Here is a 14,197-nt window from a genome sequence, read left to right as displayed (position 1 = left end):
TTCCAGTATTTCCGGAAAACAACGGGGGCAGGGGCGGCAGGGAGGAACACTGCCGCCCCAAAAACTTTGCCAAAAAAGAGTGCCGGAGGAAAAGGAGGGGTAAGTACAACCCCCCGCCCTTAAAGGGAGACACTCACCCCCAGCGCCGGACCACACCTCCGCGGTTCTATGCACATCCCTAATGCCAAAGTTGGCCGACTTTTTCCCGACCACAGATATGCGAATCTGTGGATATCGAATCCATGGATAATGAGATCCACCTGTATTGCAGTCATTTTGCTTTCAAAGGGCATTCCCTGTAAAGAACCCCCCTTCCTCCATGATCAAAGAAAAATGTAATGTCATGGGCAAAAATAAAACAAGAATAGCAAGTTATAAAATACACTGTTAATCTAAGAGAGAGTTTTATAGAGCTAATCTATTCAAGCTAATGAAGCTACAGAGGATAAAGGTTGCTTTACACTTAAAAATATTACTTTGTTTCCTTCAGTAAAACATCACTGCATCCCTGATTCCTGCCTTTGAATATTTATCGTGAAGCCTGATAATAACTATTACCATAGATACGGAATCATAATAATCAACTTCATTTTTATTTGGTTTTACTCCATTTTTGGGAATCCATGTGGTTAGGCTTACAATAATACTCAGACTTAGTCATTGAATTGCATTTTCATCTTATGAAATATTATTGTGTCATGGAAGTGTATTAGCTTGATGACACTTTAAAACATTACAGAATTCCAGACATATGTCTGGCATATGACAGTTACTCACTAGCTTAACAAACTGTATTATTTAACTACTATTCTTCCTTTCCATTTCTGCAGATTTTTCCCCAATAGTGGATTTTGAGCAATTCTAGCATTGATTGAGTGGGTAATATGGTTTGTGGAGTTCTGATTCTGCAGTTTTAATTACTGGAGTCTTGAAAGTTTCTTTACTGAAATTTTGCATAATTAGGTGTGCTCATCATGTGAGTTCATGCTGTGTTGCAGCAATACTTTTCGTGCTACTAAGAGAATGCCAAGTAAATATTCTGATCCAAGTACTTAAAAGTACATGCTTATGTCATATTAAAATCTCTCCCTCCTGACTTGGCAGGAGAGATCTCTGATCAAAAACAGTTTCCACGCATCATATTGGTTGGAATTTTACATCCCAAAACTGGAAGTTGTGAATGTAAGTACCCTCACCCCCCACCCCCCCAAAAGCAATGTCAGAGCTGAAAATACTGATTAGCATAATGCTGAGTTGGGGAGAGGAGAGAAAAAATGTGTAAATTGTAAAGTGGGTGGTTTTACAGGTCTTGACAGGTGCTCACCAATGCCAGCCCCTGACACTAGCTCTGACTTTTGAGTTAAATTTCTTGCACATGGTCACCACCTGTGGATAATAAAAGATCCTCCAGGCACTCGCCACTGAAATGCAGAGCACAGCATGCAGCACACTACCCATGCTTGCTGCACTTAGCAAAAGTGTGACTGCTGAGCTGGTGCTTTCTGTTTCTCCTGGCTTGGCCAGCAGAGAGGTACCAGGAGCAGCTGCAGCTTGCCACTGCATCTGTAGGCTGACTCTTCATCTTCTGATGGAGGGAGGGAGGGGATTCAGACTAGAGACAGTCTGGATTTTGCACATTCCCTTACTGTCTTTTGGAAGCCACAAAGTGCAGAGGAAGTAGCAAATGGAATGTGTGTTTGGTGTGAAGCATGCAGGCTTAGTTGTCTTGCTGAGAGTGATAAATTTGTGTTTGGACTGTACTGCATTAGGGCTTGCATAAATGAATGCTCTATTATTGTTTTTTAAAGAAAAACAAAAACGCTGTTCCTTCTCCCTGGCAACTAGTTTCCTTTGTAGGGTTTTAAGGGGTTTGTTTTTGGGGGGGCACAGAGGGGCATTTGAATATGTGAGACCCCACCCAAAGTCTGAAGTGGTTCTACATCCAAAACACATGTTTTACCACCACAATGAGAACTCGGTCTTGGGGTCAGAGAAGGCTGCAAGGGAGCAGCTGTATTTCACTTTGGGTGAATGATAACCAAGTGCTGAGGCAGCTGTTTCTCTTGTGGCTCCCTCATTGTCACCAGGGAGTCAGAAAGGGCAATGGGAGAGCGATGAGGGGAGCAGTTGTCACTACTGCAAATATTTAAATACTGCTTTTCAACTAAAGTTCTCAAAGTGGTTTACACAGAAAATTATTAAATAAGATGGTACGCTGTCCCTACAGGGCTTACAGTCCAAAAAGAAACATAAGATAGACCTCAACAACCACCACTAGAGAGATGCTTGTGGGTTGGCTAGGTCCCCCCCCCCTACTAAATATAAGAGTATTCACCACTTTATAAGGTGCCCCTTTGCTCAGTTAGCAGGGGCACCAGTAGAACTTTGCTCTTATCTGTATGCCAGCACAACAGTTGGAAAATACCAACTCATGAAGGATTACTTTGATCTACTGCCTTTCCTGAATAGAATGCTGTTGTACAGGGTATTACTGAATAACAGACCGAGTTGATGCTATGTTGATTCAGCATTGTGAAGCATACACATAAAGCTGACACTGCAATATAACAAGAAGTATTGCAAATAGATCTGTTAGTGCAAATGCTTAGCATCCTGGTGTAGTGCAGTGAACCCTCATATAATTTACATGGAACTGAAGTTGGCAAAACACCCAAGTCAATGTGCTCTAGGACTGAGGTGGAAATCGCAGCATATCTGGTTATGTAGAAAAAGCAGTTCAGCACAGCTGTGGTTTTAATTTGGTATAAAATCAGGAGTATTCCTGGAAGGCTTTTGTCATCTTGCTTTTTCCAAAAAAACTCATTCAGGAACAAGAAGGGATATCCTCAGTATGTTGGAAACGTTTTCCTTTTTAGTTAAGAAAAAGAGTATGATGGACTTAAAAAGATCTAGTGGGAATTTTTAAAAAGCTCTTTTTGTATCCTAAAATACATCTGTTTCTGAAAGAGTGAGAGGGAGAGACTTATATAAAATCACTTTATAATAAAAACATAGGTGATGCAGTAAGAATCAGTAGCTAGCAGCAGGAAATGCAATGTACTTGCCTTCCAGACTATAATGCCTAAATATAACACACACAAGAATTCTCTGTTCATAAATGAACTATTATTTTGTCTTGCATGGTTGGTTATAACAGTATTTAACGATACATAATACTGCTGCACGCATAAGAATAAAACTGAGCCTGGACATGGAGGAGAAGGTGCAATGCAGTTTTTTGTGAGGACAAATAATTCATGGTGGTTAATTCTTTTCCATGTTGTTCTCTGATACTTTGTCCCTTATTTCGGTTGTTAAGGTCTTAATTTAATCTTTTAAATGTATTTCCAGTTATTTAAGCACATAAAAACAATTGGAATTAGAGGGACAATTTTTCCTCCAGCCATTTTGGATCTTTTCAAAATAATGTAGTACATTAATTTTATTCTAAGCTCAGAATTGAGATTTGTAGAAGCATAGAAAGTGAATGTTGTTGGATATTTTGATATTTTATCACAAACAGAATCATTACAAATTTATTGAAAAATGCCTTTCATGTTAGCCTGAGCATGCATGAACATTAGAAAATGATTAAGTAGGTTATAAAATAGCCTGTTTTGGATTCCACTTGTACTTCATAAGAATGCAGCAACTGTGTACGAAAAGCTAGGTATATCATGTCATCAAACATTTGGAATTAAAAAACAAACATCTACTCCTGAGCAAGTTTCAATAGAAACTTGGAATAAGTCTCATAAACATAAGAAAATTAGACTGATTCAGATCTGTGTCTTCTTACTGATTGTCATTCAGTCTCTGTTATAGCTATATAATATGCTGTCCTTAATACAGTTTGTCATTCACTTTTTTATATATAAGTATGGAGAACTTGTTCTTAAAGGCAAAGTATTTATAATAGGAACATAGGAAGCTGTCTTCTACCAAGTCAGACCCTTGGTCCCTCTAGCTCATTTATACAGATTGGCAGCAGCTTCTCCAAGGTTGTAGGCAGTTGTCTCTCCAGCCCTATCTGGAGATGCCAGGGAGGGAACTTCAAATCTTCTTCATGCAAGCATGCAGATGCTCTTCCCAGAGCAGCTCCATTCCCTAAGGGGAATATCTTACAGCTTTCACGCATGTAGTCTCCCATTGAAATGCAAATCAAAGCAGACCCTGCTTAGCAAAGGGGACAATTCATGCTTACTACCACAATACTTAAGTTAGTATCCAACTCACAAGAATTAAGAAATATCTAGTTCAGCTATTTGGACCAAACACTGAACTAGATATTTCTTAACTCTTGTGAGTTGGATGCTAATATATTCTACAATGTGAGTGGGCAGTACAGTATAGCCTATAGTTGTCCTATTTCTTTGGAGTTCTTGGAACTCTTTCCCCAACTTTCAGTTAGCCTATAAGAGGTTTTGGTTTTAAACTATTTGAAATGTCACTCTTTTTTGTTTTTCATCTGCTGTTGTGGTGCTTTAAAAAAGTAATTGACTGGTCATCATATGAATTCAGTGTTGATGCATCTTGAGCTGGCAGCTTATGGACTCTCCTGACCATTCGTAGGATCAGTGGGGCAATACGAGTACAACCTCAAATGATTTATAATGACAAAACTTAATCATAGGTATCTAGTAGTATCATTAAAAAAAAAAAAAAGCTGTGCTGTACATATAGAATAGGAAAACTGTTGACTTGTGCCAAATGGCCAACACAATAACTGCATATTGCATTCCTACAAAATAGCTTGTCTAAGTGGCACAGAGGGAAATGCATGACTAACAAGCAGAATGTTGCCGGTTTGAATCTCCGCTGGTGGAAACATCCATATCAGGCAGCAGCAATATAGGAAGAAGCTGAAAGGCATCATCTCATACTGCGCCAGAAATGGCAATGGTAAACTCCTCCTGCATTCTACCCAAAGACAACCACAGGGCTCTGTGGGTGCCAGGAGTCAAAATCAACTTGATGGCACACTTTACCTTTAACTGAAATACATTAAAAAATGGATTTTTTGTTGCCCTTTTGCTCCTCCCAGAAGCTATTTTTTTTTTTTACAAAAATACTTTTAAAATGTGAAAAGAGTCTTGTTAACATTTATCTTGTATACAGTTTTGCCTTCACAGGAATTATTAACACAGACAGCCTGCAGCAGGTTTTCTCCTTATTGTGGGCAATGTTTCCAAGATACAAATTGATGGCAACCCTATGTTTTGCTGATGAGATTGTCTGTTTGGGAAGGTTTGGATATGTGTTTGGTCTGTCTGTCTGTCTGTCTATCTAAATGTTTAGAAACCGGAAGAAACATTTTGGTTCCAGCTGGAAGTATATTTTTATGAGTTGAGCTGTAGGGGGAAAGCCTGCAGTGACTTGTGAGAAATACCTTGGTGACAGTCACCAGGTATTTTCAGCTGAAAATATAAAAGCTGCTACTATACATAATAATGTATTCACTTCTCCCCACCTAAGGGGAAAAAAACCCTCAACTAATCCTGGAGAGTAGTCGGGTCACAGTTGGATTAACCATTAAAGTGGTTCTGAGTATCAAGGGGTGATTGGGTATTACAGTTTCTCTGTGTTTCTCCCCTATATTTGAAAAAAGGGAAGATAGAAGAGAAATGGGGGTGGGGAAGCAGCCACTGAGAATATTGCTACACATGCTCAAGATGTCCTGACAATGTGTAGATGGTAATCTTAGGAGATATAGAGACCGCTTTCCATGTTTACACCCATATTGAATTTGTTTCTTCCTCATGCTTCCAGTAATGCAGAGGCAAAGGTAGAAGGCAATAGCAGACCTGTCTTTTTGTGGCACCTCTGAAAAGCAGCCAGGTTCCTTCTGTTGCTCTTTTTAAAAAAAGGCTTATTTGATTTATAGTCTTGTATTTTATAATTATATATAGTTTGTATTATAGCTCATTTGTACACAGACACTCAGAGAAAATATTAGTGGTGGTGGTGGGGAGTGGGGGAGAAGTTCTTCGTTGTCAGCCAGCCTTTGCTGAAGCAGTCATGGAAGTTGGTGCCTCAATATTCCTTAATAAGAACAGCCCTGCTGGATCAGGCCCAAGGCCCATCCAGTCCAGCATCCTATCCTGTTTCACATAGTGGCCCACCAGAGGCCTCTGAGAAGCTCACAGGCAAGAGCTGAGGGCATGCCCTTTCTCCTGTTGTTGCTCCCCTGCAACTGGTATTCAGAGGCATCTTGCCTCTGAGGCTAGAGGTAGCCTATAGCTACCAGACTAGTAGCCATTGATAGACCTGTCCTCATTGAATTTGTCTAAGCCCTGTTTAAAGCCATCCAAGCTAGTGGCCATCAATCATAATAGCCTCAACCTTATTCAGTGAATATCCAGTGACCTCTTAGACTGTATGTAACTTGCTGTATTGAACTGTCATGTATCTGGTCCTCTCGCCCTTATGGACTGTGAAATAGCCGTGTTTTGGTTGTGTAAAAACTTAAGCCCTACTCACAAGATGTTTATTTTTAAGGATTGAGCTTTAATGATTGAACTGCCTGCTTTTCTGCCTCCTAAGCAGCCTGATTCTAGGCCTGAAAAGAAACAAGTGATTGCAGTTGCAGCAGCAGAAACTGGAACTCGCTGACCTTAAGTCAGCCAGGAAATTACTGTTGTGCCGATGGAAGACTAGCATGAGGAAATGGAAAGATTAGACACTGGAGATGTGGGATGGTCAGAGCATGAGATTATGAGGAGGGAACTCCTGAGTTCTAATTCATCTTCTGACTGTCTTCCTCTTAGTCCTTAAGTTCAATTTGCTATTTCCATGCAAAAATAGAAATTCACTGATTTGATGTTGTATTGGGTAGTCTCTCTTTTGTTTCACAAAGTCATGAGATTTATCTGTTTTTATGTGACTGGTGGACTGGCCTAAGGTGCATGAAGCCTCTGTCTCTTACTACTAATGCTCTCCTGGTGGCTATTTGCTCCTCAGTCTCCATCACAGCTTTTAGAAAGCATGTTAAATCTTGGCTTTTTACCCAGGCTTTTATATGATTGTCTCTGCTGCTGCTCTTTGTACTTTGTATTTTGTATAGTTTTTATAACCGTGTTAAAATTTTTTAAATTAGATTTGTCTTATATTTTTAGTTTAATATTTTAATTGTGTCATTTTTATAATTTTGTTGTTAAATTTTGCTGTAAACTGCCTTGGGATTGTTTAAATGAAAGGCAGTATATAAATTTAACAATTAAAAAAAGGGGGTAACTGGAGGGATATTACGTCTGCTCACTCCAAAGACATAGTCTCTGAAACAAAGTGCCAATTATTTATTATTATTTATTTATTTGTTTGACTTTTAGACCGCCCTTACAAAATAGCTCAGGGCGGTTCACAAACTGATAAAAGACCCTTTAAAACAATTTAAGAGCACTGGAAGGCAAGGCCGAACAGGTAGGTCTTTAGGGCTCTCCTAAATTCCTATAAAGAATTCAAATTACGGATGTCTGCAGGGAGCGCATTCTACAGTCCAGGAACGGCTACAGAGAAGGCCCGCCTCTGGGTCGTCACCAGATGAGCTGGTGGCAACTGGAACCGGACCTCTTCAGATGATCTTAGCATGCGGTGGGGATCAGACCGAAGAAGGCGCTCTCTAAGGTAACCTGGACCTAAGCTGTTCAGGGCTTTAAAGGTAATAACCAGCTGTTTGTATTTTGCTCGGAAACATATCGGCAGCCACTGCAGCTGTTTCAAAACAGGCATAATATGGTCTCTCCAGGTTGCTCCGGAGACCAGCCTTGCTGCCGCATTTTGAACTAACTGAAGTTTCCGAACTACGTACAAAGGCAGCCCCAACTAGAGCGCATTACAGTAGCCAAGCCTGGAGGTTACCAGCTGGTGCACCACTGTTCTGAGGTCATCCTCCTCTAGGAATGGATGCAGCTGTCGAATCAGCCTCAGCTGATAAAAAGCACCCCATTATGACAGCAATGTTGGGGTGGTGGGAGCGGTGGGGATGGGAGGGAAAATTAATTGCTATGAGGAAGGGTGAAAAAAATAGAGCCATTTTCCCATCTTGGATAATTATGTTTTGTTGCTGCATTTACTGTATGAGCTTTGGTTATAGTTCAGCTTGGGGCCAGGATTTTTGCTGCTCTGACCCCCACCCCAATTTAAAAAAAAAATCCTGCCCCAGAGCCAAGAGACAACCAAATTACATAGCAAATCAAAATGCCCCAAGAAGCCGGAATCACTTAAGATGGGAAAGCTTGAGTACAGGCGTCTCGAATGCTCCTAGAGTGGGTTGAAGGAAGGAAGTCTTCTGCCTGTGCTGCTCACACAAAATATGTTATCACGTGACACTGATCAAAGAGGTGGACAAGGCCATGTGGTTTTGTTTCACAGACCCACCAGAATTAGGTGCAGTGTTGCTGCACAGGCATCCCCTTCTTCCTACTCATCCCCATGCAAGGCACCAATGAGATCCAGTGTTAGTCTTGTTTAAGCCTAGTTTCATAAGACATGACAGATCTTAAAATGCATGCCTTGTATTCTTTGCTTCTTTATTACAGTTGGTTAGATGTAATGTAAGAAGGGGCCTGAAACATCTGTTGTTAAACCAAAAACATATATTTGTAACCCCTGCTAACTTGGCAAAGAGGCACCTTTTAACATCCACCTCCAGCACAGTATCTCCAGTGACTGTTGCTGGTGTCTTATTTTGTGTTTCTTTTTAGATTGTGAGCCCTTTGGGGACAGGGAGCCGTCTTATTTATTATTTCTCTGTGTAAACCTTCCTGAGCCATTTTTGGAAGGGCAGTATAGAAATCGAATGAATGAATGAATAGTTCCTTAGATGCAATTCAAATTTATAGCCCTCGGTATAATGCCTAATGATGAACTTCCCCTTGTGTCCCCAATCCTGAAGAGTCAACCACCTTTCAGTGCCTGGAAAAAGGAGAAAGAGTGTGCCCTTATACCACTAGTGGGAGCCTGGTGCTGGAACTCATGTCCTGTTGCGTCATGGCATAGGATTGGGCATGAGCATGAAGAATATAAATCTACTAGCTGACCTGGCACAGAGAATCTAGACGCTAGTTATTCCTGTCTTTTCCTCCCACTCCCAATCCGGCTCCTTGCACCGCCTTCCTCCTGCTCCAGCCACCCAGTGCCATCCGGGATGCCAGCAGAGGTAGCGAAACCTCAGCCCCCTGCTCCACCTCCCCCCGCCTTAAGCCGCCCCATGGCAGTGGAGAGGATGGGTGACGACAAGGTGCTGGCAGCCGAGATGGCAGTGAAAGCTCCTTCTGTGGGCTGGCCTGCTGCCCAAATGACAGGTCGGGCCATTTACGGCCCATTCTGGGGCTCTCCCAGAGAGCCCCAAAATGTGGGCACACGGAAGGAATTTTGCAGCCCCCTTCGCCGTCTCCACTGCCATTCCTGCCTCGGACAAAGGTTGCACGTGCAAGCCACATCCCCATATTTTCATTGGTCACGGCTGTGGCAGGGCTTGCCATCTATGACCTTAGTGTATTAAATATATAGATTGGGTATTTGCATAGAATTGTATCCAATTTAGAATGAGTGCAAGGAGCTTACTGAAACAGACTAATGGCTCCACTGCAACTCTCTGAATAGCCATTTTTGAGCGCCGTTGCCCTCACAAACAGGGGCAAGGGACCCAGTGGCACTCTTACCCATGGACTTCAGAGGGTGAAGTCCAGGGCCTCCACACCCCCTGGGGCCCCCCAAATCCTCTTGAGTTTGTCCTGGGTGGTGTGGTGCTCTCCAGAACCCACGTGTTAAATATACTGTGTTAGTCACAGGATGTGTGTGTGCCAGGGGGGAATGTTGCTTAACTTGCAGGGGGGCCCTCCAGCAGTGAGGGGGGAGCTCCAAAGGTCTTTAGGTCCAGTCTCCAAAATTACCTAAGTGAACCTCTGGTCACCAACAGAATTGGGCAGAGGCACTTTGTGTGAGAGGAAGCTCGATTGCGTCACATGACACCCTATTCCTAAGGGTCCCCCAAACCCCCTGGAGTGGCTGTTTCGGGGAGTGAGGTGGACTGCAGTGGGAAGAAAGATGAGAGAGCCCCTCTCACTTGCAGAGCGTGTTGTCCTATTTGTACATGTTTGGCTACAACGCATAGCATTTCCTAAGTGGTCAAAATGTTTCTCATTCTCTGAGTAATCATTACATAAACCTAGCAGGCCTTATTTTATTTTATTTATTTCATTTCATTTCTATACCACCCCAAACTTGCATGTCTGGACAGTTTAAAATTAAAATCATTTAAAAGATTAAAAACATTTAAAACCCAGTATGAAAATTATTTAAAACCATAAATCTAATTAAAAGCCTTGGTAAATAAATGTTTCTTCAGTGCCTTTTTAAAAGGTGCCAGAGATGGGGGCTCTTATTTCAACAGAGAGCGCATTCCAAAGTCCAGGGGCTGCAACGGAGAAGGCCTGTTCCCGAGTAGCCGCCAGATGAGTTGGCAGCTGCTGCAGACCAACCTCTCCAGATGATCTTAGCAGGTGGTTATTACCCCAGTCTTATAGAGCGGGGGAGGGGTGCTGAGGCAGACTTGCCCAAGGCTGCTAATAAGGTTACTATCTGAGGGGAGAGTTAGGAACATAGAAAGCTGCCTTATACCAAGTGAGACCTTTCGCCCATCTAGCTCAGTATACACAGACTTCTCCAAGGTTGCAGGCAGGAGTCTTTCCCAGCACTCTCTTGGAGATGTCAGGGAGGGAACTTGGAACCTTCTGTATGCAAGCAGGCAGATGCTCTTCCCAGAGTGGCCCCATCCCCTAAGGAGAATATCTTGCAATGTTCACACATTTCTCCCATTCAATTCTCCCAGTCAACTCGCTTTCCTAAAGATTTGAACCAGGGACTTATGCTCTACTTTCCTAAAGTATCCATAAATAAGTGCTAGTATAACAAACCACAAAAAAGCATGCAATCATAATTTGATATTTACAGACAAACAGTATCTAGTAGCTTTTGCATAAGAGTGAGTATTTCTAAAGTATATTTCATGTGAAAATTGGGTTACCAGGAGTTGCCTAATACATCCTCATGGAGAATATTAATTGTTTTTTCATTTAAGATTTTAATGCTATTGAATGTTGATTTTAGGACCTAAATACCATTACTAGAGATCTGTTAGACGTCTCTTGGATTGTGGCTATATGGCACATTAAATATGGTCACAAGCCACATAAATTGATAGCTTAGGTCAAACACCTGTTCTGGTGAACGCCTAAACTTGGTCTCTAATTTAATTTTTTAATGTCTTGATAACTTCAGTTTGTCTCTTCTGCTAAATCCTGTTGCCCCAGTTCTAAAGTCTTTAGTTGGGAACTTCTATTGCATTTCAAGTTGATATTTCAGTTTTATAAACCTTTACTTGAGGCTACATGGCTTAGGGCCATTTGCAGCAAATCTGTGAGGCTGTGGTTGATGTTTGGTGCTAAGTTAAGATTTGACTAAAATGCTAGAGCAATGTAGAGGTTGGATTAATGATCATCACTTTTAAGGGAGCAAGCAAAACTGTATGCTTGTCACAACATTGCTGTTTAAACCTGTTTGGAAACTGTTGCTTATTCTCTTACCTAAAGCAATGCCTTCCAAACACGTCTGTGTGTGGCCTTTTTTCTCCTGTGGGTTTCTTGCTCTGGAAGGCTTTCTTTTTCAAAAGGATCCTAGTACCCTGGTCCTCAGTGCATTTATGTGGCCTCGAAGTGAGTTTCATAGATTTCCGGAACAATTAGTTTCAAGGAAGTCTGCTTTGGACTGTGGTCCAAGTTAATGCTGTTCCATTGAGTAGTTCTGTGAAGTGTATGCGTTCCTCTGTGCATTATAACATTGTTTGTCTCAATTATTACTTGGTTGACTTGTTTGTGCTGATATCTTAAGCAATGGTAAAAATAAAGCAAAATTATGCAGCTGTTCTGATGAAGAGATTATCTTCTTAAATTAGCTAATATTTTTGGAAGAATTTAAAAATGGCTCTTTGCCAGTAACAACTCATTGTGTTACTCAGAGCACTGACTGGTCATAAATGTCATTTTCCCAGAACATTTCAGGAACTAGGCGTACTCTGAGACTATTTTAACATGCCATATCTTTTTTTAAAAAGTCAAGTATGACCTCCCCCCTTGGTCGTGAGTCTAATGGGCATATGGCCTAACTCTAGAAGTTGAGATGGTACTGGGAGAACAGGAGCTCGGCTACCAAACACCTTCCCCTGCTTCCTCCTCCCTATCATATCCTACAACTTACAACCAAGTCTCCAGTCCCACCACCCCGTGATGCTTTCCCTGCCTCCATTACATGGCTGTCTGCCTATTCTCATTCCTTTTCCTGACCTCAATTCTCAAAAGTGCCCCCCTTTGCGCCTTGTCTCCTTTCCCTGTATCATAACCTCCTGTGCCCTTGCATTGTCCATGCTTCCTTCAGTTTTCTTCTCCTCACCTTTCTCATACCCTTATGTACTGGGTCCCACAATCATACGTCCACCAGGAGCTGGACTGTCTTTGATCAAAACTGGTGTCTTAATTTTCTGTCTTGTACAAGAGCAGCACCAGTATTCCAAAACGTGCTTTAGCCATGGCAATGGTTAAAGCTACAGTGGCCGATGGCACAATATATATGAATAATCACATGACGGGTTTAGATGTTTTAAGCAAGAGGATGGAGGGAGAGGTCATCTGTAAATTATATCCTGCATCAAGGGGGTACCAAGGTTGTGACGAAGGAGGGAGGCAGCATTGATTAAAGTGCTGAAGCATTTGAAAGAGAGTACAGGAGAACTCTGTTATTCGCTGAGGTTCCATTCTGTGGAGGGTGGGAATAGCGAATTGCAAATAATGGATAATAAGGGCTATGGAAATCAGGGGGGGTTGGTTCCCAGACTGCCCAAAATTCCAAATATTGACTGAAAATAGGTGTATTTTCCTCAAAATAATCCCCCCAAAGTCCCCTACCATGCTCTCCAGTAGTCCACTATTGTGAAAATTGGCCAAAAAAATAGCCATTTTTGCCCCATTCTTTATTAAAATGAGCCATAAAATGGCTCCCCAAAACAAAATGGGTGCCAGAAATGACCTCCAAGGTCATTTCTGCCCACTCCCATCCTGTGTATACATGGGTTTAACCCTCCCTCTCCCCCCGCATATACTGAGGTCAGGTGCTAATTACCCAACCGTGGATACATGAAACTGTGAGTGCTGGACCCGCGAATAATAAGATGGTTCTCTATTTAAAAGGGGTGGTAAGAGGTTTTAAAAGCATGACATATTTAACAGATGGCTTCAGAGAGGAAGCGCAAACAAGTTGCATATTTTATTTATTTATCATATTTCTATACCACCTGATATAGACCTCTCTAGGCAGTATAGAAATACATATGGAACTGACTTATCTTTCTTTGGAAAAACGTGTATGCTGTCTGAGTCAGGAGCACAAGCACATTTTCAGCAGATTTAATTTCAGATACTTTACATAAGTGTGAGAAAAGGAAGTGCAACTTGTTTGTTTTCTCTCCCTCCCACCCCCGCCCCAACTTGTTAAGATTGTCTGAAGCCACTTAGTTGGTCTTGTTTGAGGATGAGCTTCCCAGGTGTCTGTTTTAGTTGTTTGCCATTGTTGCTGGTTGGCTGAATGGGCAGAATTGTCCACCAGCTTAGTTCTGTGGGTGTAATAATGCTTGGTGGTATTTATGCTAGAGGTCATGAACCATATATCTTTCTGTATCAAAATATTGGCATCTGTTGTATGTAAGCTAGAATTTAAGCAGAATCTAACCCTGTACCAGTTGCATAATTTAACATACTCTCAAATCTTGATCAAAATGAAAATCACCTAACAGCTGGAATGAGTCAGAGAGAAATTGTTACACATAATTTATTTGGTTTTGTTTCTTAGACATCTATTTCTTTCTGCAGTCTTAATTTGCTAAGCCTAGCAGCAGTACTCCAGAAAGCCTTGTTTTAGGACTAATTACTAAATGTATTTCATAATTTCTCTACCTAGAATCTCATCACTGGTTGCTGCAGCTGGTTAAAGTCTTGTCAACTGGTGGTGGGGTAGAGTGTCAGGTTTAGGGGGATGATTTAATTGATTTATGACTGAACAAGCAATGGGAGAGGAGATACTGGATTAGTTCAGACAATTCAACAAGTCATGATTTGTTGTATCATGAACATGGTGGGAAGGAGCACTG

At 41.6% G+C, this 14,197-nt stretch overlaps 2 protein-coding genes across 8 annotated transcripts in view; one reads left to right on the top strand and one right to left on the bottom strand.

Moving 5' to 3' along the window:
- CMSS1 (cms1 ribosomal small subunit homolog) overlaps positions 1 to 14,197 on the top strand; it is a 308,145-nt gene that overhangs the window by 29,025 nt on the left and 264,923 nt on the right. The window lies entirely within an intron of this gene.
- The window catches only part of FILIP1L (filamin A interacting protein 1 like), a 260,129-nt gene that overhangs the window by 24,797 nt on the left and 221,135 nt on the right, over positions 1 to 14,197 (bottom strand). The window lies entirely within an intron of this gene.

Source organism: Hemicordylus capensis, chromosome 3 (assembly GCF_027244095.1).
Source record: "Hemicordylus capensis ecotype Gifberg chromosome 3, rHemCap1.1.pri, whole genome shotgun sequence".
Taxonomy (NCBI): Eukaryota; Metazoa; Chordata; class Lepidosauria; order Squamata; family Cordylidae; genus Hemicordylus; species Hemicordylus capensis.
The sequence above is the reverse complement of the archived record's forward strand: the minus strand, read 5'-3'. Positions and strand labels throughout refer to the sequence as shown.